Raw genomic sequence first — 26,539 nt, forward strand, 5'->3', positions numbered from 1 at the left:
CACTATTGGCAAGAAAGCAAGAGGTGGCAGAATTAGTCACTATAAGCAACCTGCTTTCTTCCCGGAAGCGTGACATCAAGGTTTTTGTTGTCTTGGCACAATTTCGAATTGTATCCTTCTTTAAGATAAAAAAAAAAAGATGAAAAACTAAAAAGAACCACAAAAAAAAAATAATAATAATAAAATATGGCAGGAAATAACCGAAGACGTTTGTAAAGGATTCACAGCTAAAAAAATTTGACGTATTTCGGCCAAAAAGCAGTTGAACAAATTGGCTTAGTATTGACGTATATTGTGACGTGCTAGCACAAACACGCCGAGTAGGTCTACAAGAATTGCTCGGTTTTCTCGATTTCCGCTTGACTATGACTATGAAGCTTCAATCCTAGGGGAAAAAAGTGAAAATAAAAATAAAAATGAAATCCAGGGGATGGCGTATGAGATGAACTCGGGGCCTGGACTTGGTGACACGTTTGGTATTGACCAACCAAAAAAAAAAAAAAGGGAGGGGGGGTTTGTGTATCAAGTTGTCAAGCTGATTGTCGGATTATTTTCGTCTCAACGTCAGCTATATATTTTTTTTCAAAATCGGATAACTGCTGCACAAATACGGCAAGATGGGTAGATGACATAAAAAAGCACTATTACGAAACAAAAGACTTAATCTGGTCTCTTTACAATTTCGTAGTTGGATGATGGTGAAATTCAAGGTAGCCTATATTCCTACAGGAAGGAATGAGCACTTCATTATGAAAACCTGAACTAAAGACATTTGGTAATAACAATTAACTATTTTTCAGCACGGTAGACGTAGATAGGGGAGGACGAACGTTTTCCAAATTATATTTTATCATTCACCCATAGGTTCTTATAGATAGAAACTTCTAAAAATGTCACCAGAAATACAGTAAAAGTTTCTTAAATAATTTTAGTGTCGCATACACGCTTGACTTGATAACGGAGAATCCTCCAGAGTTGCCCTATGCGAATACTAATTCAGTGCACAGATGTCGTTATTATTCTTATTAGACCTACAGCACTTAGCCTAACTGTCATTATAGCTAAAGTCTGACCATCTATAGGTATACACCATCGTATTAGTTTTCACATGCACAGACATTCTTTACGTGTAATGCCGACCCAGCTGAGTTATCTTAATTCTAGTGTTCATCGCGTAAAGCTATAAACCTCATCTAATACGAATCAAGATCACAAGATTCCCTTTGATGCTCTATACGAAAGACCCCTACGATTTCTTGACAATCTATACGTTCATGTATAGACAACCTAATAAATCGAATGATGCTGTAGAATAGATTTCATGGCAATCGGTTACAATCTTTTTTCATCACAAGCATCGATCTTGGCTTTGGATAGTGTACAGAGCAAAGTAGACAGCTGCACTGAATTATTTGGTAGTCATGGCGGATGCCGTGTCAGAGTTCTGGCTGGGTGTTCTTTCCATTTTGTTTGCTTTATAGATGTACACTATAATAGGATAATAGGATATAGCTATATCCTATTATTAAATGAAATTTTACCCGGCCCTAACGTATCCTATCAGATCTGAGCATCAGACAGTATCAGAATATTTTCTTCCAGGTTCGAGATTTTCTATTTTCAAATGTTTGACTTCTTAGAATTAATGGAAAGTTTCTACTTTGTAAACGAGGGATATGAAAGATGCAAATAGGCTATCGGAAAATATCACGGATACCTACAGCTTTGCCTAAAGAGCGGTGGATGGTGTCCAAAAGGACAAATGCCAGATGTCAAGTGCGGGAAGGCGATAGGTTTTTGACACTCTGGTGAATTGGCAGGGCATGTATGTAGTACTTAGACCTAGTACTTGTAACCGGCCATACCTTATGGTATTTTGTTTGTTTTTTCCTTCTCAATTTCTTAGTGACGGGCAACGCCTGGTTGCCTTGCAGCAATCGACCAGATGGCCCGGAGCTACACCAGCAGACCATATACTTCAGTGAGCTGACCAATTAATCGATCGAGGCTAAAACTACGATTTCTAACAGCAGACCCCGGCAGTAAATGTTTAAGATATGGTGATACCAATAAAGCCGAGTATAGCCTGGACTTGTTGCCTTTATTAGGCCTATCGCACTCTCCATAATTTGCATGTAAAGTAATTCTCCATAGGGCTACATTCCATTTTCTGCCGATCGTAAAATGGATGTGAAGTGTACGAATACCATATATACGTAGACAACATTCTTGGATGCTATATAGCTATATCTATGGATCGGGACCACTTCCATCAGTTTATTCCAAGGAGGTCACTAATCTTAATAGCTACTAACACAAAGAACGATTATATATATATATAAAAAAAGAAGAAAAAAAAGGAAATTTAAACGTGTTGCTTATATTCGCATTTTGGGTAACGTCCTCAGTGGATTGATCAAAATTTTAGAATCAGGTTTGAGTCAAGAATAATTCAATGTCATGGTTTTTGTAGAAATGAAATTTTTCTTCAGATTCTTTTTTCTTGCCGCTGATTACCCGATTCTGTATAATTCTTGCAAAAGTATTAATTCTTTTCGGTTTTTTTTAACTAATGGAAATACTTGGAGTTTAATAGCAATGGTTCCTTTCAATTTGACGTACTGAGACAAACCGAGTGCAGACTTAGAAATATTTAAAGAAAAATTTGCCTTCCGCGTTCGCTTAGGACGGGGATTTTTTCTACCCAGATTGCTATTGTCTAGTGCGATTGTTGCAACTCATATCGCGTGGCACCTCGTGGTGGTAAAGTCTTAAATACAATGGATCTTGGGTTCGGCTCCGATCAGCTGTGATCAGGCCGCCCAAACTCCTCACCTCGTCCTGAGAAAGTTCAGATAGCGGCTGATCGGGGCGGAATTCGGGGCAGATAGAGTGGAGTACAGTGCCGGTCCAGTTATAGAACCGGCCTGTACGCGGTTCTATAACTGAATGGTTCTATAACCAAGCACCCGATCTTAGTGCCACCTATCGTCGGTTCTTTCATCCCTCAAACTTTGACGGTCTTAAAATGTAAGTGCACATAGCAGAGTGGTAATGCTGTTCGCTATGGATCTAGAGTCCCGTGTTCGAACCACTGCTATGACTAACTTAAAAAGATTTTTAATATATGTGTAATATAGTCTATGGCTATGAATGGTGAGATACTAGTGTATCTTTATTGGTGGGGGACCATCCACAGAGGAAGTGGTTTGATGAACTAGAAGAACTGTTGTCATACCAGAAGGAAAAAGAAATTAGAGTTACTAAATTAGAAGAACTTGAATGGAACAAGGTGCTAGAAGATAAGAATGAATAGTGGAAGCTATTGTATTCTATTGTATTTGGTATGAATAACTTTACCGCCTATTATTATTGTATTTGGTATGACTAACTTTAACGCCTATTATTATTAGTTGGGTCATTGAACCGATGTACAACATTGCCTAAAAAGATAAAACCCATTACAGTAATATTTTTTTGCATGTTTTAAAAGGCAAAACCTATTCATTCCCGCCATAGAAAATCGATATAGTTCATAATACGGCCAACGGTGGCGCTGAAACACGGCAAAGAAAAATCGGTTCGATAACCATAGCTAGGCGGTTCTATAACTGGACCGGCACTGTAGAGGAGAGTGGGCGCGGTTGGAACAAAAAAATTATTTTTGTTTCTTCCGAGTAAAAAAAATTTTTAAGTTACATAAAAGTGACACTTATTCTAAACCTTAATGTTAATTAACCTTAATACCTGCTGACTAGAATTAGTAATCACACGAGGTCGCGGAGCGACCGACGTGTAATTTGAATTTTACAAAGTAAAATAAATCAGAGACTTTAACGGTGTAGAACGTCAGTATTTAAGCTCCTCCCACGCAAAACGATGGCAGTGCCACCGTTTTTCAAATGCTACGTGGGAGAACCCCTTACAGTGCTGCCACTATGTCGGATTTGTCCGTTTTTGCGGATTTTTGGAAGTGCTTGCAAGTCACTTGCAAGTCGTAAGCTTTTGCAGGTTTTTCGAATTTTTGGTCGGATTTCTGGTATTGTTTGGGACTTTTTGAACTTTTCATGATCTTTTTACTAATCGAATGAAATTTGAAATACGCAGATTCGACAGTCAATACCACAGTGGCACTGTCGTCTGCTAACTGCTCTGACTCGTGAGTTTCTGATCTCTGGAGAATCACAAGACCAATGAAAATATGAAATGAAATATAAAAACCTCTTGTGCTGTCAAATGGTTCTGCTGGTTCGACTTACCCTTAAGAATTAGATCGACCACGAGCATAATACAGAGAAAAATGGATGAGGTATTATAGACAGAGTTTCTAAACAAGTTTAATGTTTATAATGCATTAAAATATGTTTATTTTTTAGGAGTCTGAGTCTGACTCACGAAGTACAACTTCAACCAACAGTGATTCACCTAGGGATCGACCTCGACCCCAGGGTCGGGGTGCATTTTGCCAATCGGGTTTCGAAATTCGGGGCCCGGGGTGACATAAAAAAGGCGACCATTAATTTTTAGTTTGCGACAATATAATTAGGCTTAATTTCTTACCCAGATGATGGTGCTAGTTATCCAATGCATTGAAACACAGAAAAATTTCACTGAGAGGAGAATTTTTAATGCTAAACTTGTTTCCCTATTCAAATCCCAGCAAAACAGGGTGGGGTTGGAAAAACAATGGAGGATTGCGCTGTTACCGGACTACAGAAATCCTGCTATCCGCACCGTGAAAGAGGTCTATTTTCCAATGTTTATTCAGTAGTTAATTACCACAGTCTGGAATGTGGTTGAACTTTTGTGGTTGAGTTCGCAAAATTTGGTCGAGCACAACCTTGGTTGAACTTTGGGGCCGTTCACATATGACGTCACGGACTTTTTGACGATTTTACACCCCCACTCCCCCCTTCGTCACAATTCGTCACAGTAGGTCTACCCCCCTCTCTAATATGACGTCACAAAGTCAGATACCCCCATCCCTTTTTAAAAATTGTTTAAGCCACTAAAAATTCTTTATTTTCTGTATTTTCTGTAGTTTTTAATACAGAACACAATTAAACACGTAACACAAATCGACCTTTTTAGCGAAATAAATGAAATGACTGAAAAAAAGTTTAAGCATCTTCCCACTGAACAGATTTTAAATGCTCTTCGACACTAATAACAGGAAAACCGTGAAAGCCAGTTGATGAATCGGGGGGCACAGAAACTCCGTCCAGATCGAGCTCGTCTTCTTCAAACCAATCTACACTTTCTTCGTTTTCTTGATTAGCTAAAATCACCATCATTTCACGCTGCCGTCGAGCAGCAACTCTTGTTGGTCTGATCTTCTTTGAGGCCTGTGCGTCCATTTTTTAATGCTGCGCTACATGACTGCGGAGCATTACGAGTGAGGCAAAGTACAGATGACATGTCTTGCAAACTCGATCATTTAAAGAAGACTGAATAGAAGGGCAATAAAGGTCATATGGGATCATTTTATGGGCCTTTGCCGAACGGGGAATAAGATCGTCCAATTTGAGACTTTGTGAGACAAATAACGATGGAAAAAAAAAGATTCAGTTTTTGATCTTTCTGGAATCTTTAAACCTTCACTAGTTTGGGAAATGGGAAGTGTTGGTGGGAGAAATCTTCCAGGGACTATTGAAAAGTAGGAGCTCCTAGGTTTTGAACAGCAGCTTTCGTTTTGACACTTTACGATTTGTGTGAAGTATTGGCTCGTTCTTACATGAACGTCGAACCAATTCTGATCTTGTTTAACTATATTTGAAAAAAGAATTTCCGAGTTGGATGGGTCCACGTACTCGGCAACACAGGGAAATTTGTCGACTACTAAATTAGACCAAATTTCGGCGAGCACTTTACCGGCGTGTTCAAAATTTTTTTCCTCTAGTTCATCATCAATAGTTCGGCCGCTGTTATCCAGGTGGGTTCCAAAATGGTCATGAGGTAAGATGAGACCACTCAGCTCCTTGCTCAACGGAGCCATCTTTCGCTCGACATGGTTGAAAGCGCTTCTTCCAGGGGCATTTGTAGCCATAAAAAGACCATCAAGGTTATGATTGACAAAATGATGTATTGCAATCTGGATAACTTTTTGATATCTGGGGTTTTCGTCGGGTCCTCCGTCGACCGTAAAAATCACGATTGGTTTCACTAGCTGATCGAGACCACACCTGGTGATTTCGGCGAACTCTTTAAGGTTCAAAAGTTTTTCAAAGTCCATTGCGTGACTTAATGCTGTAGATGATGAGTGCTTTCCCGACCGAATGGCAATGTATGTTGGGCCGGAATAATTCACGCATTCTCGATTTCCGAATCCTAATAGTAGTTTAAAACATATATATTCTATTCCCTAAAAAGTTTTAATTTATATTTCACTAACCGTTTGGATGAATTTGGATCCCAGCGTAAACTGAGGGAATCAACTTATGTTTCTCGGCGACAACCCAATCGTGATCAGGTAGACTAACACGGTATTCAACATGCATGAGTAGAGGGCTCTGTTTGTTTGCCGCAGTTAAACCAATCGGGACACGACATTTGTCGTCTTGACTTACGAAGCAGACTTCTTGAAGTCCGAGAAATGAGGCCAATTCTTCTAGATATCTGATGGTGGCTGTACAGAATGGGCCATCAACATGTTGAGCATGATGGTCGTTTTGCGCCCTAATTAGTTTCACCGGGACTGTTACAACATGACGCTGGCCTTCAATAGATGCACTTCTTCTTGGCAAAAGTCTAAGATAAACACCGCTTCTGCTTATCTTGAATCCATCTTTATTTAATTGCTCAGTAAGTTCGTCCAAAGTTTTGATAGTACGATACACGTCGCTCTGTCTTTTTTCATGGGAAGCTGAGCCGTGCATGGCTAATAAGATAATAGTTTTTAGAAGCAAAGGCTGATTTTCTTCTACTCTTGGCTGCCCAGGTCTGGTTCTAACTCGCAGTTCATCTCGAAGGCTAGGATTTTTTTCTATGGCTACTTCTTGACGTTTTTTCTTTGCGATTCTCGCTTTCTGAGATCTCTCTACGTCGCCTCTCTTCCTTTTAAGTGTCTTCTCCAATTCAATTTTTTTTAACTTCTTTGATTTTAATTCTTTCTCTTGAATATCAGACAGCAACCCTTTCTTGTCCCGATCTTGTAGCATGCAAATGTCTGAATTTAAACAATCAATCTCTTTTTGCTGCTGTAGCTGAACATGAGGGACATATCTATTACACTTTAATTGAGCTGGTGAATCAATAGGATTTACTGTGTTGATGCCTTCAGAAACAGTTTCAACATCGTGGTCGGGTTCATCAAATTGTGATTAATTGGGGGCGAATTCTAATGTTGGTGACGATGAATTTGTTTCTTTATCTGACTTTTTAGGAATTAATGCCTTAGCCCAAGTTTGCATCAGGCCACCTTCAGCTCTCATTGAAATTGCTCGATATTCTTTCAGCAAAATGGCAATTTTGCCGGGCAAATCTGCATCGTTTTTATTTCGTTCCATTTTTTAATGACGTCTTCTTGACAAGACTTTCTACTCTTAGTTCTCTCGAAAGCGCTAACATAGCCTTTAAAAAGAGACTGATATAGTTCGTTTTTGTTCATTATTTTCTTAATTGGTCAAGCAAACGAGGTGCTGACAATCACTTTGCTCTAACGATCCAGAAAAACTAAAAGAAATTTAGGAAGTTTCCAACATATCCCATTTGGTGGCGCTTGTGTAGTGCCTTGTGACGTCCCACTGTGAATACTCCCCCTACCCCCCCTCGTCACAATTCGTCATACAAGGTGCACCCCCTCCCCCCCCCTCGGCTCGTGACGTCATATGTGAACGGCCCCTTTTTGTTAACCATAAAACGGAAATCGAGCTCAACTGTGACGAATTGGTAAACGAAAAAACACCGATTGAGCTCAATTTAGGTTCGGGTTGAGCTAAAAAGTTGACGATAAAACGCACCCTAATTCTCTGGCAAGGTGGGTCCAGCTGTCATTGAAGACTTTCCTCAGCTGCGCCTGCTCTCTCAGCATTTGATTCGCCGCCGCCATGAGAGCACTGATTTTGGACTCAGGCTCCGCCAGGTGCCCCATGGTCACATTTAACAGGGTCGTCTGCTCCTGGAGAAGGTGTACCACCTTCAAACCATTCTTGGCAAATGACTCAAGCCTCGAGTGCACTGATTCCAGGTCCTTTGGGATTTTTGCGGACCCAAAGAGCCAGTTAAGCAGCTGGCCACCTCCTTCAAACAGCCTGCGCTTCCGCCTGGTTCCATCGCCTTTCAGAGCTCGTTCCAACTCCCGAAATTCCTGCCTCCGGCACTCCGCTCTTGCCTTTATTTCCGCCAAGTCACGTGCTGGACCTTCCAAATTCGGGGTGACTTCCATAGGGAAATTCCCCGGGATTGCTTTGTCAAACGCACGCGCCATATCATCTACCCAAGCGATGACAAGTTTAATTACTTGTTCAGCGGGACGAAACACCGCTCCTTCGGTCAAGACGTACTTCCCTCTCATTTAATTTGCTTGAACCATTTGGCCTACGACACAGACCAATTTGAAGAACAGCATGTTCTTCATCCAACCGGGTGCCCGTTTCTTCCTGGTCAGACGACCCGCTAGTGATTCCGTTGCTGCTGGGACCGCGGGTTTAATGTTTTTATTTTTCCGCGTTTTGCGCGTTTTCTGTTTTTCAGTTTAATTCCCTCAATTATCGTTATATATTCTTAAAAATAAGTTGAAAGTGAAATTGTAGTGTAAGAAACAAAGTTCACTTTTTAAAACTAAAAATTTAATTACAATTAATTTTTTTTTTAAGATTTAAGTGTAAAATGGGCCTCAAGTGTCATTCAGATTGCTAGAAACCTCCCTGGAATTTAAGAGATCCGATTATGCGGTATGAAAGTTTATATCGTCAACTATATTACTTGAAAGAATCGCCGAGGTTTTTTTTAAATTGATCATGCTGTGTCCATTCAAAGATTAGCCATTTTTAGGATTGTTTCGTCTTTTCTCGGCCATTTTTCCTCACCCCTTCTATCACTTTCCCCCTTTTATGCCCTTGGTCACTCTAGGGGGCTAATGGGAAAGCCAGTCGAACTATTGTGCTTCGAGTCTAAGTTCATTTCAAACTGTGCAGTTACAATTTATTGGATAACATGCCCTATATTTAGTTTTATTAACGAGATAATTTATAGTTAATAATGGCTACTTCTAAGTGCTGTGTAGGAGAACATGTCAACGACTTGTGCTTCAGTGAAAAATATGTGAAACACTCCAACTACTTATTGCTTGGTGTCGAAAGCATTGATTCTGTAGACGTTAAAACAATATTATATCGTGCCAACATGTTTCATTTTTCGACAGGTTGCCTTCATCACCAGCAGGCTTTTACTACTCAGTTTCATCTTTACAAAAAGCATTCAATGTGCTCAAATCCATTTGGAATTCATAAAACAAACTCTAAATTTCCGAAAGGAACGAAATCAGCAACTATGAAAATGTGTGACGCCATGAAGGAAATTCAATCGGATCTTCACGTATATCCAGGTCAAAAATTGTGTCCGAACTGCTACATGACCTTTTTGAATGTGAATTTTAACAAAATACCCTGGAATCCACCTCGCTGTGCATCACCGAAGTTGAACGATTCATCAGAGCTAGATGACTGTGAGTTAGAACTGAATAATATTTCCTATGAAAACGACACATCGTTTGATTCACCTTCGAAACCATTAAGTCGTTCTCTTACAGTGACAAGTGCCTTGAAAGTAACGCCAGTGATTTTAGACAAAAAACTATCTAAAAAGCAACGCTACCAAGTTATAAAGCGCAAAGCTAGTCAAGTACAAGAAGCATTTCTCAAGTTGCACGAACCTATCGCAAATATTGTTGATGAAGTTTTAGAAAATACGATTAATGACCAAACAAATTCTGTTTCGCCTAACGACTGTGAAGTGCTAATGTATGAATTACAACAACGATGTGAGAAATTAAAGGAAATTGGAGACTTCAAGGGAATTTTATCACTACTTACATTAGCTCCTGTATCATGGACTCAGCAGCGAACTTCACACTTTTTCGACGTTTCAATCTCCCAAGTAAAAATATCCCGTATTCTAAAAAAAGAAAAGGGTATTTTGGCGATTCCTGATAATAAAAAAGGGCGAAAATTATCTCCAGAAGAAGAAGAAATTGTGAAGGATTTTTATTTGTCGGATGAAAATTCCCGTGTTCAGCCAGGGATGAATGATTATGTCTCCGTTCGGATAAATCCCGGGGAAAAAAAGGTGAAAGTGCAAAAACAACTGCTCCTCATGAACATTGACGAATTATATTATAAGTATTAAGAATACTGTGTGAAAAAACTATGTATGAAGTCATGCGGGAGATCAAAATTTTTCGCTCTTCGACCTGTGAACGTCATAGAAGTTGGAGCTTCAGGATCCCACAACGTATGTGTTTGTGAAAAACATAAAAATGTAAAATTAATGATTGATTCTATTTGCGGAAGCACTGAAGAAAAATATCATATGATGGAAAAGATTGTATGTGATGTTAAAAACAGTGAGTGTATGTTACGTCGTTGTAATAACTGTTCCGGAAATCAGAATCTAAGGAATCATATTAACAGTTATCTTACTCCTGTGCCAATGATAGTGAAATTTCAGCAGTGGGAGTCGACCGACCGTAATATGTTGATTGAAAAGGAATTATCCGTTGAATATTTTGTAGATAATTTGATTGAAAAAATTGAGGCTTTAACAACTCATCATTTCATATCCAAACAGCAATCCAAATAATGTCGAGAACTAAAAATGAATTTGCCTGAAGACGTAATTCTTCTTCAAGGTGATTTTTCTCAAAATTATTCTATGATTATCCAAAACTCAACACAGGGATCCTTTTTTAACCCGCCACCTCAAGCAACTTTGCACACTTTTCTGGCTTACGTGAAATCAGGCGGGGAAATTGTAAAACACAGCATGTGTGTATTTTCTTATAATCGAATACCGTTGCCGTGTTTTCCTTTCTGAAAGTTGTAATCCCGTATTTAAGAGCTATGCATACATCCGTGAAAAAAGTGATTCACTTTACAGACGGAGCGGTGAGTCAGTATAAAAATTGCAAGAATTTCACTAATTTATTGTTTCATAAAGAAGATTTCGGGGTGGAAGGGGAGTGGCATTTTTTTGCTACGAGTCATGGCAAAGGGCCATGCGATGGCATTGGTGGGACCATAAAGAGATTATCAAGAAGAGCTAGCCTTCAAAATGAAATAACTATTCAAACCCCTCTTGCCTTGATTTTGTGGTGCAACTCAAACATTGAAAACATTAAATGTTTTTTTGTTTCTTCGGATGACATTTCTCAAACTGAAATCGCGCTTGGCAGTAGATTTCAATCATCAAAAACTCTGCCAGGAACGCAAAAAATTCATTGTTTTGTACCAGTTGACTTGTTTTCTGTTACCACAAATATTTTTTCTTCGAGTGAACAGTATACCAATTACGTTATCAGGCGCCAGGAACTCAATGAATATTTTCTTGATGTTAATTTTTCGGAACTTAAAGTAGATAACATAATTGCCTGTGTTTACTTAGGAAAGTGGTATTTAGGAAAGATTTTGAGTCGTGATGAAGGCCAAGTAGAAATTAATGTTCATTTTTTCAAACCTCCAGGAGAAGAACTTACAATCAGAGGATTTCAATTATCAGCCAAAGATGATGTTGCGCTTGTTCCTTTATCCAATGTTATTCAAATTGTCAAATCTTTAAAAAAAAAAAACTCGTCGTGCTAGAAATTTTAATGTTGATGAAGAAGAATTAAAACTCATAGAGAGAAAATATGTGTCAATGATGCAAAATGGTGATTGAATTTTTACAAATAATAATTATGTATAATGCAATGTCTATTAATTTCAAATACAGATAAAAATGATCATTCATTATGCTTATCTCAATCAGTTTATTCAAAGGTTTTTATAACTTATTGATTCTTAATAGTACTTTGAATTTAAGTGCAAAAAAAATTCGATTTGCTTCCACATTAGCCCCCTAGAGTGACGCGTCGTCAAATACTGCCAAGGGCATAAAAGGGGAAAGTGATAGAAGGGGTGAGGAAAAATGGCCGAGAAAAGACAAAACAATCCTAAAAATGACTAATCTTTGAATGGACACAGCATGATCAATTTAAAAAAAACCTCGGCGATTCTTTCAAGTAATATAGTTGCGATATAAACTTTCATACCGCATAATCGGATCTCTTAAATTCCAGGGAGGTTTCTAGCAATCTGAATGACACTTAAGGGCCCATTTTACACTTAAATCTTCGTACTGGTACGAGATCATCGGTACGAGATTGGAGATTCTAAGCAGTCGGTACGAGATCATCGGCTCTTGACAGAAGATATTTTAAAAAATTTCTTCGTCGTAGAAGAGCCACTACTCTAACCAACCGATTGCTCCAAGCCGCTTAATGAAATTTGAGGGAAACTGGGCCGCCTTATTACGGTCGCAGGGGGTGAGCGCTGCGCCACCAAGCGGGGTTCGTTCACTTTGGGTACGAGATTGTCAGTATGAGATTGCCGGTACGAGATACTTAAGTAAGAACGATTTAGTTTTATTAGAAACAATAGTTCTGAAAAAAAAACTTGCTTTATTGTAGTTATATCTGTATTTTGGCAAGAAGCAACTGAATTTAAAAATCAAAATGCACTATTGGAACATTTATACGACTTGACTGACGCATATTACAAGCATATTTATATTGAAGCATATTTACAAGAAAATTAGCAAGAAACTCGCGACTATACAGAAGAGGAAGAAAAAGAAAGGTATATACGGGCTAAGTTGATAATAACCACCTCATTATCTCGTGGAAAACGAGGACTACCGATTTTTACAGGCAGCAGTCATCGTTTCTCCAGTGAGAATCCCTTACCAGGCACCATTAATTGGCCACCAAGCTTAGAAGTTGAGGTCCACGAGTCCCATCAGAACTCCCGCTTATAGGCAAGTTCCAATCAAAACCCGATGGAGCTTCTCGACCAGGCACCGTTTATAGGCCGCCGAGCCAAGAGTTGGGATGGATCAGTTCGGCGTCCACGGATGCGGAGGCGACAGATGTATCATCAGAATCTGATGTCCCCAATGCAACGGAAGATGCAGCTGGGTTCTGTTCGTCTTCCAGGGTCGCATCAACAGTCGGAGCCGAAGAGCGGACTTTGTTCGCCATCAAATAAGCTGCTCGCTTCTTCGCCTTTCGGCGTTCTTTTAAGGCATTGTTCCTCTTCTGACTTCTAGTTGGCGGAGGTACAGTGCCAGAGTTCAATTGCAAATCAATTGCAGCCTCCGATTCAATTTCGCCAATTTGAATCGCTGTTTCACCAGGTTGATCATCTCCTGAACATGGTTCCTGATGGACAACGACGAGAAAATCTGCCAGTGGTATCTCCTCTCGCCAGCCGTCTTGAGGAACGTCATGAATTTCGGGGACAATCAACGAATCGGCGTTAACTGGTGCAGAGACGGTGTAGCTCTGTGTTGGTAGAGTGACGGAATAAGCTCGTCCGATGGTGACCTTTCGCACGGGAATTCTAGAAACGAGTTTCACTCGTGGTGCAGATCGGGCCCGGTTGGCGGCTAGCCAACTCGGCTACGGTTAGTTTAATTGAGGGCCGCGCCACACAGCGGTGGTGGGATCCGACCACAACAGATAAAGTATTACAGGGTTGTGTACGCACTATACCACGCTAAAGGGAGGTAGGAAAAAAAACGAACACTCCACCCGAACCCAAATGGGTTAGGTAATACCCGATTGGGTGTGTTATATTCGGAGGTAATCCAAACGCTGAAAAAAGAGCTATCGACGGGTACCGAAATATCGGGGTTAGATATTACCTTGAAACCCTGAGACCACCTAATCCCCCGAGTCAGGTTAGGGTAGACCCAATTGGGTTTGTTATATAAATAACGGGAGCTCAAACTAATTGACGGGTACAGAAATAACGGGGTTAGGTATTACCTTGAAACCCTGAGACCGCCCAAACCCCAAGTCAGGTTAGGGTAGACCCGATTGGGTTTGTTATATAAATAACGGGAGCTCCAAACCAATTGGCGGGTACAGAAATAACGGGGTTAGGTATTACCTTGAAACCCTGAAACCGCCCAATACCCCAAGTCAGGTTAGGTTAGACCCGATTGGGTTTGTTATATAAATAACGGGAGCTCAAAACCAATTGATGGGTACGGAAATAACGGGGTTAGGTATTAATTTGAAACCCTGAAACCACCCAGTACCCCAAGTCAGGTTAGGGTAGACCCGATTGGGTTTGTTATATAATTTACGACAAAACCACAGAGCCCTATTTCAAACCAGGAGAGACACCCCAAATACCCCGACCGGTTAGGTAAGACCTGATTGAATTTGTTCAAAGATTGCAGTTGATGAAACCACAGAAACGGTTTACTCGACAGAACCTGATGGGCGTATGGTAGCCGTAGGGGGCCTATCCTGGGGTGATTGTCGAGCAGAGGTGGTCCTAATTACCGATCCCTGGGCGGGTCGGTGCCAATGGCTACTGGGATCCCTTGGATGACGCCGATATGGGTGAATAGACGAGCTGTCGGTGGTCCCTGGTCCAGGGCGATGGTTACTCCGGTTACGGTGGTGGTACGGTCGGCGTGCGCCCTCCTGGTAGGGTAACGGCGATGGTTGGTAAACCGGTTGTTGTGGCCCGTTGATTGCTGCTAACGCTAGCTCCAACCGTAAAGTCCTTTCACGGGTTACCCCGTTTTCCCCGTAAACCGGGAGATAATGAGTTGGGTATCGGAACTGCCAAGTGGCCAGCAACGCCTCTCGCCGCCGCTCCAATCGTTCAATCTCTCGGGAAACCCTGGTGGCTTCCCTGCTATTAGGTGTCCTATCAATTTTCGTCTAAAAAGAGGAAAAACAATAATGGTCCTCCGGGATTAGGAGAAATTGCAAAACACACCAAGACACACACAGCAAACAACAAAGAAAACCGAGAAAACGGCACCACACCGAATCCAGGACAAAACACAAGACTAAGTCCTACTAAACTTTAAGTGTATTTACTTTTTAATCTGCACGTCCCAGGAAAAAACTATCCGGATAACGGCTGTAGTGAGCCTCAGAGTTTACTGATCACCGTTTAGCCTTCAGGCAGCCACTAAATGTGGCCACGATGGGTCTGCCCGCAAATGTTCCAGTGTCCACGCGCTTATCCTTGTGTATTTTAGGGAGGAAGTAAATACACGGGATCGAATAATTAACGGCCAGCAACCTTGTTTCCTCCTGGCGCGATATATGGCCTGCTGTGAGCAGCTGGTTAGCTAAGTATTTCTTCATCTCATTAACTCGGTTATAGGCGTCCTCCGCACTTCGGCGGGTCAGTCGGCGATAAATAGCCGTATCCTGAAACTGCCTTAGGGCTTCCTTTCTGTAATCCTCTCTTTTCCACATCACAAATCTACCCCCTTTATCAGCCTTTATGAGGTAGAAATTAGGGTCCGTAGTTAAGTCCCTCCACTCGTATCGTAACCGCGTGGAAAAATTGGATCTGACTGGTTCTAACATAGCGTTAGCCGCTGTCTCAAAGTCAATCCAACTTTGGTTAAACTGGTGAAACACCCGTGGGGGTTCCCAATTGGATTTAAGGACCATCGAGACAAGGCTACTATGTGTGGTAGCTTCTTTTTCAGCCCAAAAACACCTTAAATTAAGGTTCCTATTGAACCTATCAAGATCCTTACTTGGGTCATAGCGTACCGTGGATGTTGGGATGTAGCTTAAACCCTAGTCAGTACCTCCTGGTGGGAGGGGAGTAGGGGCGAATTAGTGTCGTTTAAGACCAGATCATCCATTGCGTTGTTCGTTAATCGTTGTCGGGAGGAGTTTCTAAGTAATCGTCTTCTGGTTGGTCGGTTATTACGTGGACATTTTACTAGTTTTTTGTCCACCGTGGGCGTTGTTGTCAGTGTTGCCCGAAATTAACGGAGTAACCCTCGTCGAAATATTCGTTTCGATCTCCATTCGCATCATCACGCAGCCTAAAGCTAACGTTACGGTTCCCCTGTGGTCTACGGTCACCGCTAGGGCTACGCCCCCGGTTTCCGCCGTAACCTCTCGGCCATCCGTAACCTCTAGGGTGGCGCTAAGTCTGTATTCCGGGTCCATTTGTGTCTCCGATGTTCTGTGTGTGTCTTAAATCCCCAGATTGTCTCGTCTCCGTCGACGTCATACGTACCGGTTGGGTACCGGGGATCATCATCCGTTGATTCAAAGAGGGGTTTTGGGGTGTATAAAACGCAATCGGCTGCTCCACCCTGCCCTTGGATACATATGTCCGATCGCCTCGTGCTAAAAAACGCCGTAATTCCTCCGCCGCGGCCAACTCCTGTTCGGAGTAGTCGTTATTTACGGTCATGTTATTCACTGAAACCATTAGTTTCTCCAATTCTTCAATTTGAGCCATGATCAGTTCCTCACTGCATTTAACAGCACAGTCGAGCATGTGTCTGTTTAGTTTATCCGCCAGTTCCTGGTTTAGGAGCCTAGGGGAAGGGGATTGAAATGCCCTACCTGTCGGAAGCACGGGTGGATGATCATCGCTCAGATCCGTTATATTTTTCATTACCGTGAATCTCAAGTTATCAGTTTCGGCAAGTAATCTTCCGTATTCACGCACCCGACCACCCGCTACTAAAGCCCTCAGCATGTGAGTGCTAGAGGGTAGTTCCCTAGGTGGTTCAGACCGTCCAACAGATCCCAGGATGGTAGGATTCGCAGCCGGTTCCTGTCCACGAATCCTTTTATTAGCACTAGCTATCGCCCCATTGAGAAGATCTCCCAACGATCCGCTTAATGACCGTCTGAGGGGTGCATTTCCGGTGTCATCCGAACGGAGATGCTTGCTTATAGCCGTACTCTCCTAACGGCCCTCGCCTTTAGGGATGTCATGATCCTGATGGTCTAGGCGATATGTGGTGCTTGCAAGGATACGCACCGGGATCTTGAAAAGAAAGAAACTGGCCTCATCTGGTTTCTTTAGGGGTGCAGAAGCGTATAGTGGCGTCTTGACTGCAAGAGGAGATGGTGGTATGGACTATCTCCTCCATAGAGGAGAAGGTTTCGTATGAACTGCAGGAATGGCCGGCTTGGTGATGAACTTGCGAACGCCCGGTGGTGCGTGGTGCACGGCCACGCACTTTTGGAAAAGCCTTCTTGGTCCCCGGCAGTGGTGGTGGGGTTGGAAATGCTGAGAAACGTGGCATTTCGATGAAAATGGGATGCGAAGGACATGATAATGGGGAGAGTGAAGCCAAAAACTGAAGACCGGAGATTGAAAAACGGATGTGGGATGGAATAGTTCTGAAAAGAACTGTTGGTGAATTAGTTATGAAATGAACTTTTGGTGAAGTAGCTCTGAAAAGAACTTTGGGTGAAATAGCTCTGAAGAGAACTGTTGGTGAAAACTGGAGAAACTTCGATGAAAACACGGGTAAACCACGAGGCAAAAAACAAGAGCTAACTGCGAGAATTCTGAGGAATCTGCGATTAACATAACAATTAACTAAATTTGATTATGTATTTTTCTGTAATGGGGAAATTGTTTTTAGTGTTTTTCAATTTTGATTTAGTCAATTTTACCAGCAATCAACTGCAGGTCTCCTTCCATGAAGCTATACTTCTCTGGGCACCAAAAGCCGATTTAAAAAAGAGCCATTTACTTGTAAAGGATTTCTTCAAGATCAGCGTGATTGAAGTCGTGCTCGTGGACTTCGTTCTCCCCCCATGCATAGTCTGAATCGCTATCCGATGAGTAGCATGTCGATGAATCAAAGCTTTCTAAATTTACTCCTTCATCGCTGATGACACTTTCCAAATCCATTTCAGATTCTTATCCATTATCAAGTGGTTCGACGCAAATAGTGCTGTGTCGATGCCTGTCATCCATTTCTGGCTTGTGAACGGAGAAATACTCTACTTCATAGTTAGAGTCATAAGAGGTTATCTCTTCTTCATTGTCACCCATGGAGCCGCTCTCTTTAACAAATTCATCATCCAAGCTCACAGGGCTATTTAATTGGAACTCACTGTTACATTTTTCTCTGGTCTCTTCTTCAATGACATTCCCCAAGTGGTGCAAAAACCGATTGCGAAGTTGACGGGGTTTAACATTTTCTTTCCTTTTCTTAAACAATGGAGACATAGCCTACTGAATAATTAAAGGTTAAAGAAAACTTTGAATACCAACGGTAGACTATTTTAATTATTACCTACAACAGTCCTTGTCTTTCGTAACATTGTCGTATATTTTGTAAAAGCCAACTACTGACTCAATTAGACTCGCAGCCTTTAAATCTAGAAATTATCAGCACGAGTATTAAATTGAATTTACAGTCAGTGTGGTATTATCATCCAATCATATGTTACGTGATGATGTCTGCAGTCTGCTCTGTGAAAACCCACTTCTGCCTCAATTGGACTCGCAGCCTCAAAATCTATAAGTAAACAACATGAGTGTTAAATTAAATTTACAGTCATTGGGGTATTATCATCCAATCTCATGTACCTGATGATGTCCGCAATCTGCTCTGTGAAAGCCACTTCTGTCTCAATTGGACTCGCAGCCTAAAAATCTATAAATAAACAGTACGAGGGTGAAAATTTAATTTACATTCAGTGTGGTATTATAATCCAATTGTATGTACCTGATGATGTCTTCTTTATCACAGAACACTGGCAGTTCTACGGCTAGTTTAAGAAGTATATATATAGGTTTACTGTTTAGATAAACAGATATAACATCTGTTAAATATCAAAATGTGAGTTTTATCATATGACTTCAATGAATGACGTGTACTTTTTATTTTGTTACCTTATCTCAACTGCAACAACAATTACAGTCTAACAATCACTTGACTCATGTGCAATGTAATAATTGCCGTTTTTATTGGAATGAATGACAAGCAATATTTATTATATAATGTCAAAAAGCACTGATTCAATTGTGTATGTTGCACGCCATTGGAAAAAAAACCTTTATCTTTTAAGAAAATTATCGATATCTAAGATAATTGCAGTGTTGATAAGCTGGAAACGTGGGGAAAAAATATGTTAGAATCATAAAAAAATGATTAAGAAATGATTAAAAAATTTTAATAAATCTACGAAGCAATGATATATTGATGCAAAACTTTTTTTAAATTAACAATTGTTCTTCTGGATACGTCATTGTGTCTACTTTTATGGAATAGAAAAAAGCAGAATACGACATATTGAACAAAGAAGATAAATGGCGGATAGGAAATTTCTCGTGAATGCCATCTAAAAAGTAATTGTTTCATAATTATTACCCCCCCCCCCCACAACACGGTGAGAACACTTTTTACTTCTTAAATTATTTACAACATTTTTTGTTTTCAGTCAACAGATATGAAGTTATTCATAGTATACTTTTGTTAGCAAATGACGGTTGATTCTCAGAAAGGCCACGCTACCCACACAGCACCGGGCTGTCTTTAAGACGTCCTGAAGATGTCCAGTTGTCCCGAGTGGGGATGTCCAAAGGATGTCTTTGAGCTTTCTTAAAGACTCCTTACTTGTGTCCCAATTGACCGGGACAAGTACTATTTTCAGGATGTCTTTCAGATTAGCTCAAAGACTTCCTAAAGACGTTCTTACGACATCTTGCCGCCGTCTTAAAGGCATTCTTGTGCCGTCTTTTACATGTCTTCCGATAAGCCTAAAGACTTCCTCAAGAAGACCTAACGACATTTTTCGAAATTTACAAAGAAATCCTTTGGTCATCTTTCTGATGACATCTTAATGATATCTTTATGACTTCTTAAAGCCATCTGTTTGTCATCACAAAAAAAATTCGCAATGTTTGCGGGATTGTTGGCTTATTTTTTATTTGGTTCTTTTGTCAGTTCTTAATTCATCTGCACATATTTATTATATTACAACATGTTTAAGACGCTTTGACATATATTTTTAAACTGTATTAAGACAAGATATTTTTCTTACGTAGATTGTTGGATTCGAACTGCAGACCTCTGAATTCTTGGCTCAGTATCCTAACCATTATGCCACCTTAGTACATAAACAATGAAATCAAAGTACTTATTGAACTGACCTATGGATTTGTTACTTAGGTAGTATCATTGTCAAGTCCCGACTTAGTCTTGCTCATGGATATATTTAAGAATTTCTTTTTTAGTCTTCGACAGCTTTATCCAAAGGTAGTCCTGGACGGACATCTTAAAGACATCTCTATATAGTCCCAAATTGCTTTGGCTATAAGTGTCCCCTACAGGACATCTTAAAGTCATCTCTATATAGTCCTAAATTCCTTTGTTTATAACTATCTCTAAGAGGACATCATAAAGACTTCTTTATATAGTCCTTAATTTCTTTGTCCATAACTGTCCCCTACCGGACATCCTAATGACATCTCTATATAGTCCTCAATTACTTCGTCCATAATTATCTCTTATAGGACATCTTAAAGACATTTTTATATTGTCCTTAATTTCTTTGTCCATAAGTATTCCTTACAGGACATCTTAAGGACATCTTTATATTGTCCTTAATTGCTTTCTCCATAAGTGTCTCTTATAGGACATCTTAAAGACATCTCTATATAGTCCTAAATTGCTTTGTCCATAACTATCCCTTAGAGGACATCTTTAAGACATCTTTATATTGTCCTTAATTGCTTTCTCCATATGTCCATCTTTATTTTGTCAGGCAGGTCCCTGTCCCAAAGTATCCCCGACAAGACATCCAAAAGACATCTTTTTTTGGTCTGGCATGCCCTTGTCCTAAAGTATCCCCGACAGGACATCTTTAAGACATCTGTTTGTATTCCGAAAAGGCCTTGTCCAAAAGTATTCTTGACAGTACATCTAAAAGACATCTTTTTTTGTTCTGTCATGCCCTTGTCCTAAAGTATCCCCGGCAGGACATCTTAAAGACATCCTTTTCTAGTCTTTTTTTGTCTTGTCCCAATAGTAGGCCTGACGGGACATCTTATAGACATCTTTTTTTGTCATTCATGTCCCTGTCCCAAAGTATCCCCAACAAGGCATCCAAAAGACATCTTTTTTTGGTCTGGCATGCCCTTGGCCTAAAGTATCCCCGGCAGGACATCTTAAAGACATCCTTTTCTAGTCTTTTTTTGTCTTGTCCCAATAGTAGGCATAACGGGACATCTTATAGACATCTTTTTTTTGTCAGTCATGTCCCTGTCCCAAAGTATCCCCAACAAGGCATCCAAAAGACATCTTTTTTTGGTCTGGCATGCCCTTGGCCTAAAGTATCCCCGACAGGACGTCTTCAAGACATCCTTTTTTAGTCTTCTTTTGTCTTGTCCCAAAAGTAGGCCTGACGGGACATCTTAAAGACATCTTTTTTTTGTCAGGCATGTCCTTGTACCAAAATATCCCTAACAAAACATCCTAAGGACATCTTTTTTTAGTCCGGGATGTCTTTTGGACTACCGGATATCCTTTGGATGTCTTAAAGATTACCCGTTGCTATGTGGGTAGTTCTGTACATGAGAGATAATCACAATTGACAATTTCCTTTTTTATATTTACAAATAGGTTCTTAATATGTCGAAACAAACCATTGCATGGAAGTAAATTTAAGCTGAATTGTATGTTGAAGATAGAAAAGAACTTGCAATAGTCTCAGAGTGGTGGACCATTGATGAAGATGTTGTCAAGTATATCCGTCCCACTTGAAGGGACCAAAAAGGATTAAATGCATCATGGATCATGTAGTACCAGAAGATTCTTGGATCAAGTATGTATACAGGAGGCTTAGAGTTTGTGGTACGTTCACTTTTTGTATGACATCTTGCATTAACGATATGATTTTAATTTTCCCATTGTTGAAACTGTATGTTTATCAGATTTTAAAAACACTTTTTAATTATTTCACTTAGGTGACTGGAAACAGGCCAAAGAAATGGAAAGACGTGCAGCTAACGATGAGTCAGATGACTTAAAGACATTGGGAGAACCAAGAAAGAAGAGGTTGGTCAGACAACCTGCAAAAAATACTCTCCCAATGCCTTTGTCGTTGGAAATCGCAAAAGGGTTTATTCTTCATCATCCGACGAGGATTCAAGAGCTGTTGTTCTTATTTCTCGAGTTATTTTGAAACAAAAAAGGTCATCTGACAACTTAGAAGATGAGCTACAACAACCGAAAAAACAACTGGATACAATTGTAGTTGACACGTCTCCTTCTTCCCATGGCGATAAATGTTAGTTAAATTATAGCTTATTCAGAGCTAATACAGTTTCGTTTATCTTTCAATATTTTTAACAATGGAATCCATTGCTCGTCAGCACCATTTTTCAGAGTGCCATCCCACTCAGCATTTAGATGACATATATGACAAGAATGGTCTTTTCATTCACACCAAAATAGCATCTATAGCAAACTAAATATCTTTGAAATACTTAGATCAATCGACATTTCAATGGATTAATGGGAGAAGATGACTGCCATTACGCTGCAAATGCCTCTAAATTTGGCGAGGACCCACATAGCACACTTCTGCCGTCGGATGTCAGATTAATGGCCGAACATCCGTTTGATCTCCATGTACTGTATGAGTAGTTCTAGGGATGTCCGTCGGATAGTAACAATTGAAGTGTAAATGGATGTTCAAAAATTTGATTCTATGGACGACCATCAAACAGCCAAGAGATTTTGTAATGTTTTGTTTCTGAATGACAAAATAAATTTTGTTTAAAACTAAGGGAGACTTCAATTTTCCACCACAACGTGCTTGGATTGGCACGCTAAAGGACTAGCTTGGGTTTCGGGGGGGGGGGGGTAAAAGACAAACTCTTGGCTTTTTATAAAATTTTTGAAAATATCAAAAAATTAATTTTTTAAATGAGGACTTGAGGAGTTAGGTTTTACGATTTCATTTACATTTTTTTAAATCGAGGTGCTCGATAATTTGTATGAGCGATTCGTAGTGTAACAAGAACAGAAAAATATAAATACTAGAATGAAAATAATTCAAGTCTATGCAAGTTTTAAAAATTGTACTAAGCATACAATTATATAAGACAGCTGAATCCCTACTCGGGAATGTTCATTTTCCTTGTAATGTCTTATTTATAGCCTAAAGAAGTAATTTCGGAAGTTCTTCGAATGTCCGATGGCATCTTCCCGGGAGGTCTTGTAATATTCAAACGATACCCGAGGGACATCCAGTTCAGAGATCGGGCAGTTCCACGGATGTCCGTGGGACCGACATGTGCTATGTGGGGAGGGCACCAGGGGTAAGGCTGCTGTTGCTCAAACCAGAAATAAACGCGATGTTGCTGTTTCTGGCCTCGACAAGAGCCAGCGATTTGCTGCAACTAACAAAATTGGTAAGAAAAACTACACTTTATTTTTCCAGTTACAGTTCCACTAACGATTTATTTCTGTAGGTCAAAAAGAAAATGTGAACCAATATTCAAGACCCAACAAAGGAAGTTGAATAAAAAACAGCTCAACTTACCTAGCTAGCTTAAGCCAAAAAAAAAATTATTCTCAAGGAAACAAGTGAAAAGAAAATTCTCGTGTTAATATGGCATGCATTTTTATAAACAATACTTTCTTGCAGGCAACAACATACGCGAGGACGAGGCTCAAGCGAAAAAGTAATTGTCTGAAAAACAAATTATCCCTAAATCAAATCCATCTGCGAGTTCGGCCAAAGTAAACGAATTGATTAAGTCTAATCACAGAAATGAAAATTATTCTAGAACCATTCAACAGCCTTCAAACAGGGATAGTTTGCAATTGCTGGACGTCAGTATCGCTCTTAAAAAAATTCCAAAGCTTCCTCTGTTATGACCGTTCCAAGCCTTCCTCCCGTCAAGCCTTTTACAGCGAAAATATTTGCAGATAGCTCTCAATGTAGAGGACCGTCCAAGAAGCGTATTGACGACGGAGGACCGGTGAATAAATCTCTCGCAATAGATTCCTGCAATTCTTATTTTAATTCTTACAGAAGAATCAGATACCTTTTAATTATTGTTATCTTCTAATACAGGTGCAATCATTACACAACCACGTTAAAATATTGTGATGAACAAGTTGATTCTGAAAAAATTTACTGAGCTATTTCATAACCAACAGACTTTGGCAGCCGATGTGAGAAAACTGTTGGAGCATATCAAAACAGAAGCTAAAACTCTGACGCCTACGAGGCATGATATCGTTCAACTACCTGCGACTTGTATTGCAGAATGGAATATTCTAATGGATGTTCTGAAATCAGAATCAAACAAGCAAATCATCGTAAGTCCCAATATTTTTCATTCAATTCCTACTAGCTCTAAAATTTTCTTTCTCTCAAATTTAAGGTCAATGATTTTGCAAGGCTCGGTGGAAGCATTGAGAACTATATTTGTAGAGATTATCAGACAGGATTTGCTGGGTGCTATTTGTTGTGCACAACCAATAGTTTGTGATGTCTCCAATTTGTTGCGTCAACGGGTGTGGTTCCAAAACTACTTTCATGTTAACCATTCATTTGTCTTACTTTTTGTTTCGTCGACCAGGACTATTTAAACAAGAGTACTATTTGGAAAGGTCTACTTTACTAGTCATTAAACATGTTTCATTCCCCTTCGTCAAACCAAGAAATTGTTATCTCAATAAACAACTGTGATGTTAACTTTTTCTGCCTTTTTTTTATCTTACAAAACTAATATGTGATGTGTTCTAGTGGAACAATATAATCAAAATTAATGCACTTTACTGATTATTATTTCAAAAATTGTAACGGCAAGCAGCAAAGGACAATACATCATCTGAATTTTATTATTACAGATTTAATTCACTACCAATGCACAAAATCGACCCCGTTCATGAACTGGGAAGGTCTTTTGTTCACTCTTGTTCGTGAACTGTTCACGAACTGAGGGCGGCAATAGGGAGAAAAATATACACTTCCTGTGCGTGAACGTTGTTCATGAACTGGGAATTTTTGTTCACTCTATCTTCATGAACTGTGCGAAATTTTGCTAGGTGGGAGGAGAAAGGCATGGTTTTAAACATAGAATGGTGATTCGAAAAAAAAAACCAATGGTAGCTTAAAAAAAAAAAGACGAGGAACACTTCTTTGGACAAAGGAGTTTCTTCCAGTCCCAAGAAGAACATGATATCGCTGTGATATCTACAAGATATATTCCTATCTAGCTGATGCATATTTGTAAAAATATATCTGTTAGATATTGTAAAAATATATGTTATTTCATATATTTGTATAGTTATTTATTAATATCTATAGAATATATACATAAGATATATACAGTACGCAATTTGCGTGCGTATCACGATCACGCGCATTGTGTAGCTTACAATTTCTTAAGATATTAATGTATAAATGTACTTACCGTAAACAAAAATGTGTAATAATATAGAACACAAATGATTAAACAAATTTGTTAATTTTTTATGTGAAATGTATTTTTATAAAGAACTGACAGTGAAGCCATCCATTGATAAAAAGGGGTGACAAATTATGACTTGAACAACTTTCAATCGTCTTTGTCTTTTTATTGTAATGAAGGCCTACAAATACATTTAATTATGATACCCACATTCTAATTCTATTATGTTTACTCTCCCTTGGTATATAATTATGTCTACATTTTACTCTCTTGCATTTACTCTTCTTTTGCATATTATTTGAATATTGTAATCCGCATAGTAACCATTTGTCGTAGACATCTTAGCGTTGACCCAATTGAACACCTGCTGTCTGATTCACACGTGTGACGCACATCACGCCACTAAACAAACATCCGTTTGATTGGTCGCACACGCGACACCAATCAAGTCATTAAACAAACTTACTTGTCTCTTTATGTTTCGACATTTAATCAGGAAGATAAACGTAGGTATGCAGCAAAACTATTAATAGTAGGTTGTGATTGCCCCTATACAATTCACGAAGAGTATTGGTACAATGGACTAAGCATCGCAGAAAAAATGCCACTGTTAACCAATCTTGATTTGGTAAATTACCTGCTATGTTCGGGCCGCGGTATATCGTGTACGCGTACCGTGTACCGTGTACCGGTATATCGTGGAAAACCATCGTGGAATGGCTTGCTCCGCCCCCAAAGGGGAGAAGCCTATTATCGTGGAATGGGTCGACTACCACGGTATATCGTGGAAAGCGATCGTGTACCACTATACGTATATATACACAGCAGACAACAGGCCCAAAGAATCAAAATTCAAACTTGACACGTGTGGTGAATTGTTTAGTGACTTCATATACAAGGTAATTTGATAGATGTGTATATGAGTTATTTCTATATTATTTTTCTAACACATCCTAATTTTGTAGTTTTAAGTACAATGTCTTCCAGGCCAAAGAGAAAATGCAAAGCCACTAATCCGCCTCTGTCGACTGTCGGACGATTCGGCAAAAACCATTTCGGCAAATTGCCGAAAACCATTTCGGCAAATTGCCGAAAACCAT

The 26,539-nt window shown here is 39.8% G+C and overlaps 1 pseudogene; it reads left to right on the forward strand.

The window, feature by feature from the left end:
- The first annotated feature begins 21,639 nt into the window (after positions 1-21,639).
- Positions 21,640-24,515, forward strand: LOC123466366 (annotated as a pseudogene).
- Positions 24,516-26,539: the final 2,024 nt, after the last annotated feature.

Source organism: Daphnia magna, linkage group LG6 (genome assembly GCF_020631705.1).
Source record: "Daphnia magna isolate NIES linkage group LG6, ASM2063170v1.1, whole genome shotgun sequence".
In the NCBI taxonomy this organism is placed as follows: Eukaryota; Metazoa; Arthropoda; class Branchiopoda; order Diplostraca; family Daphniidae; genus Daphnia; species Daphnia magna.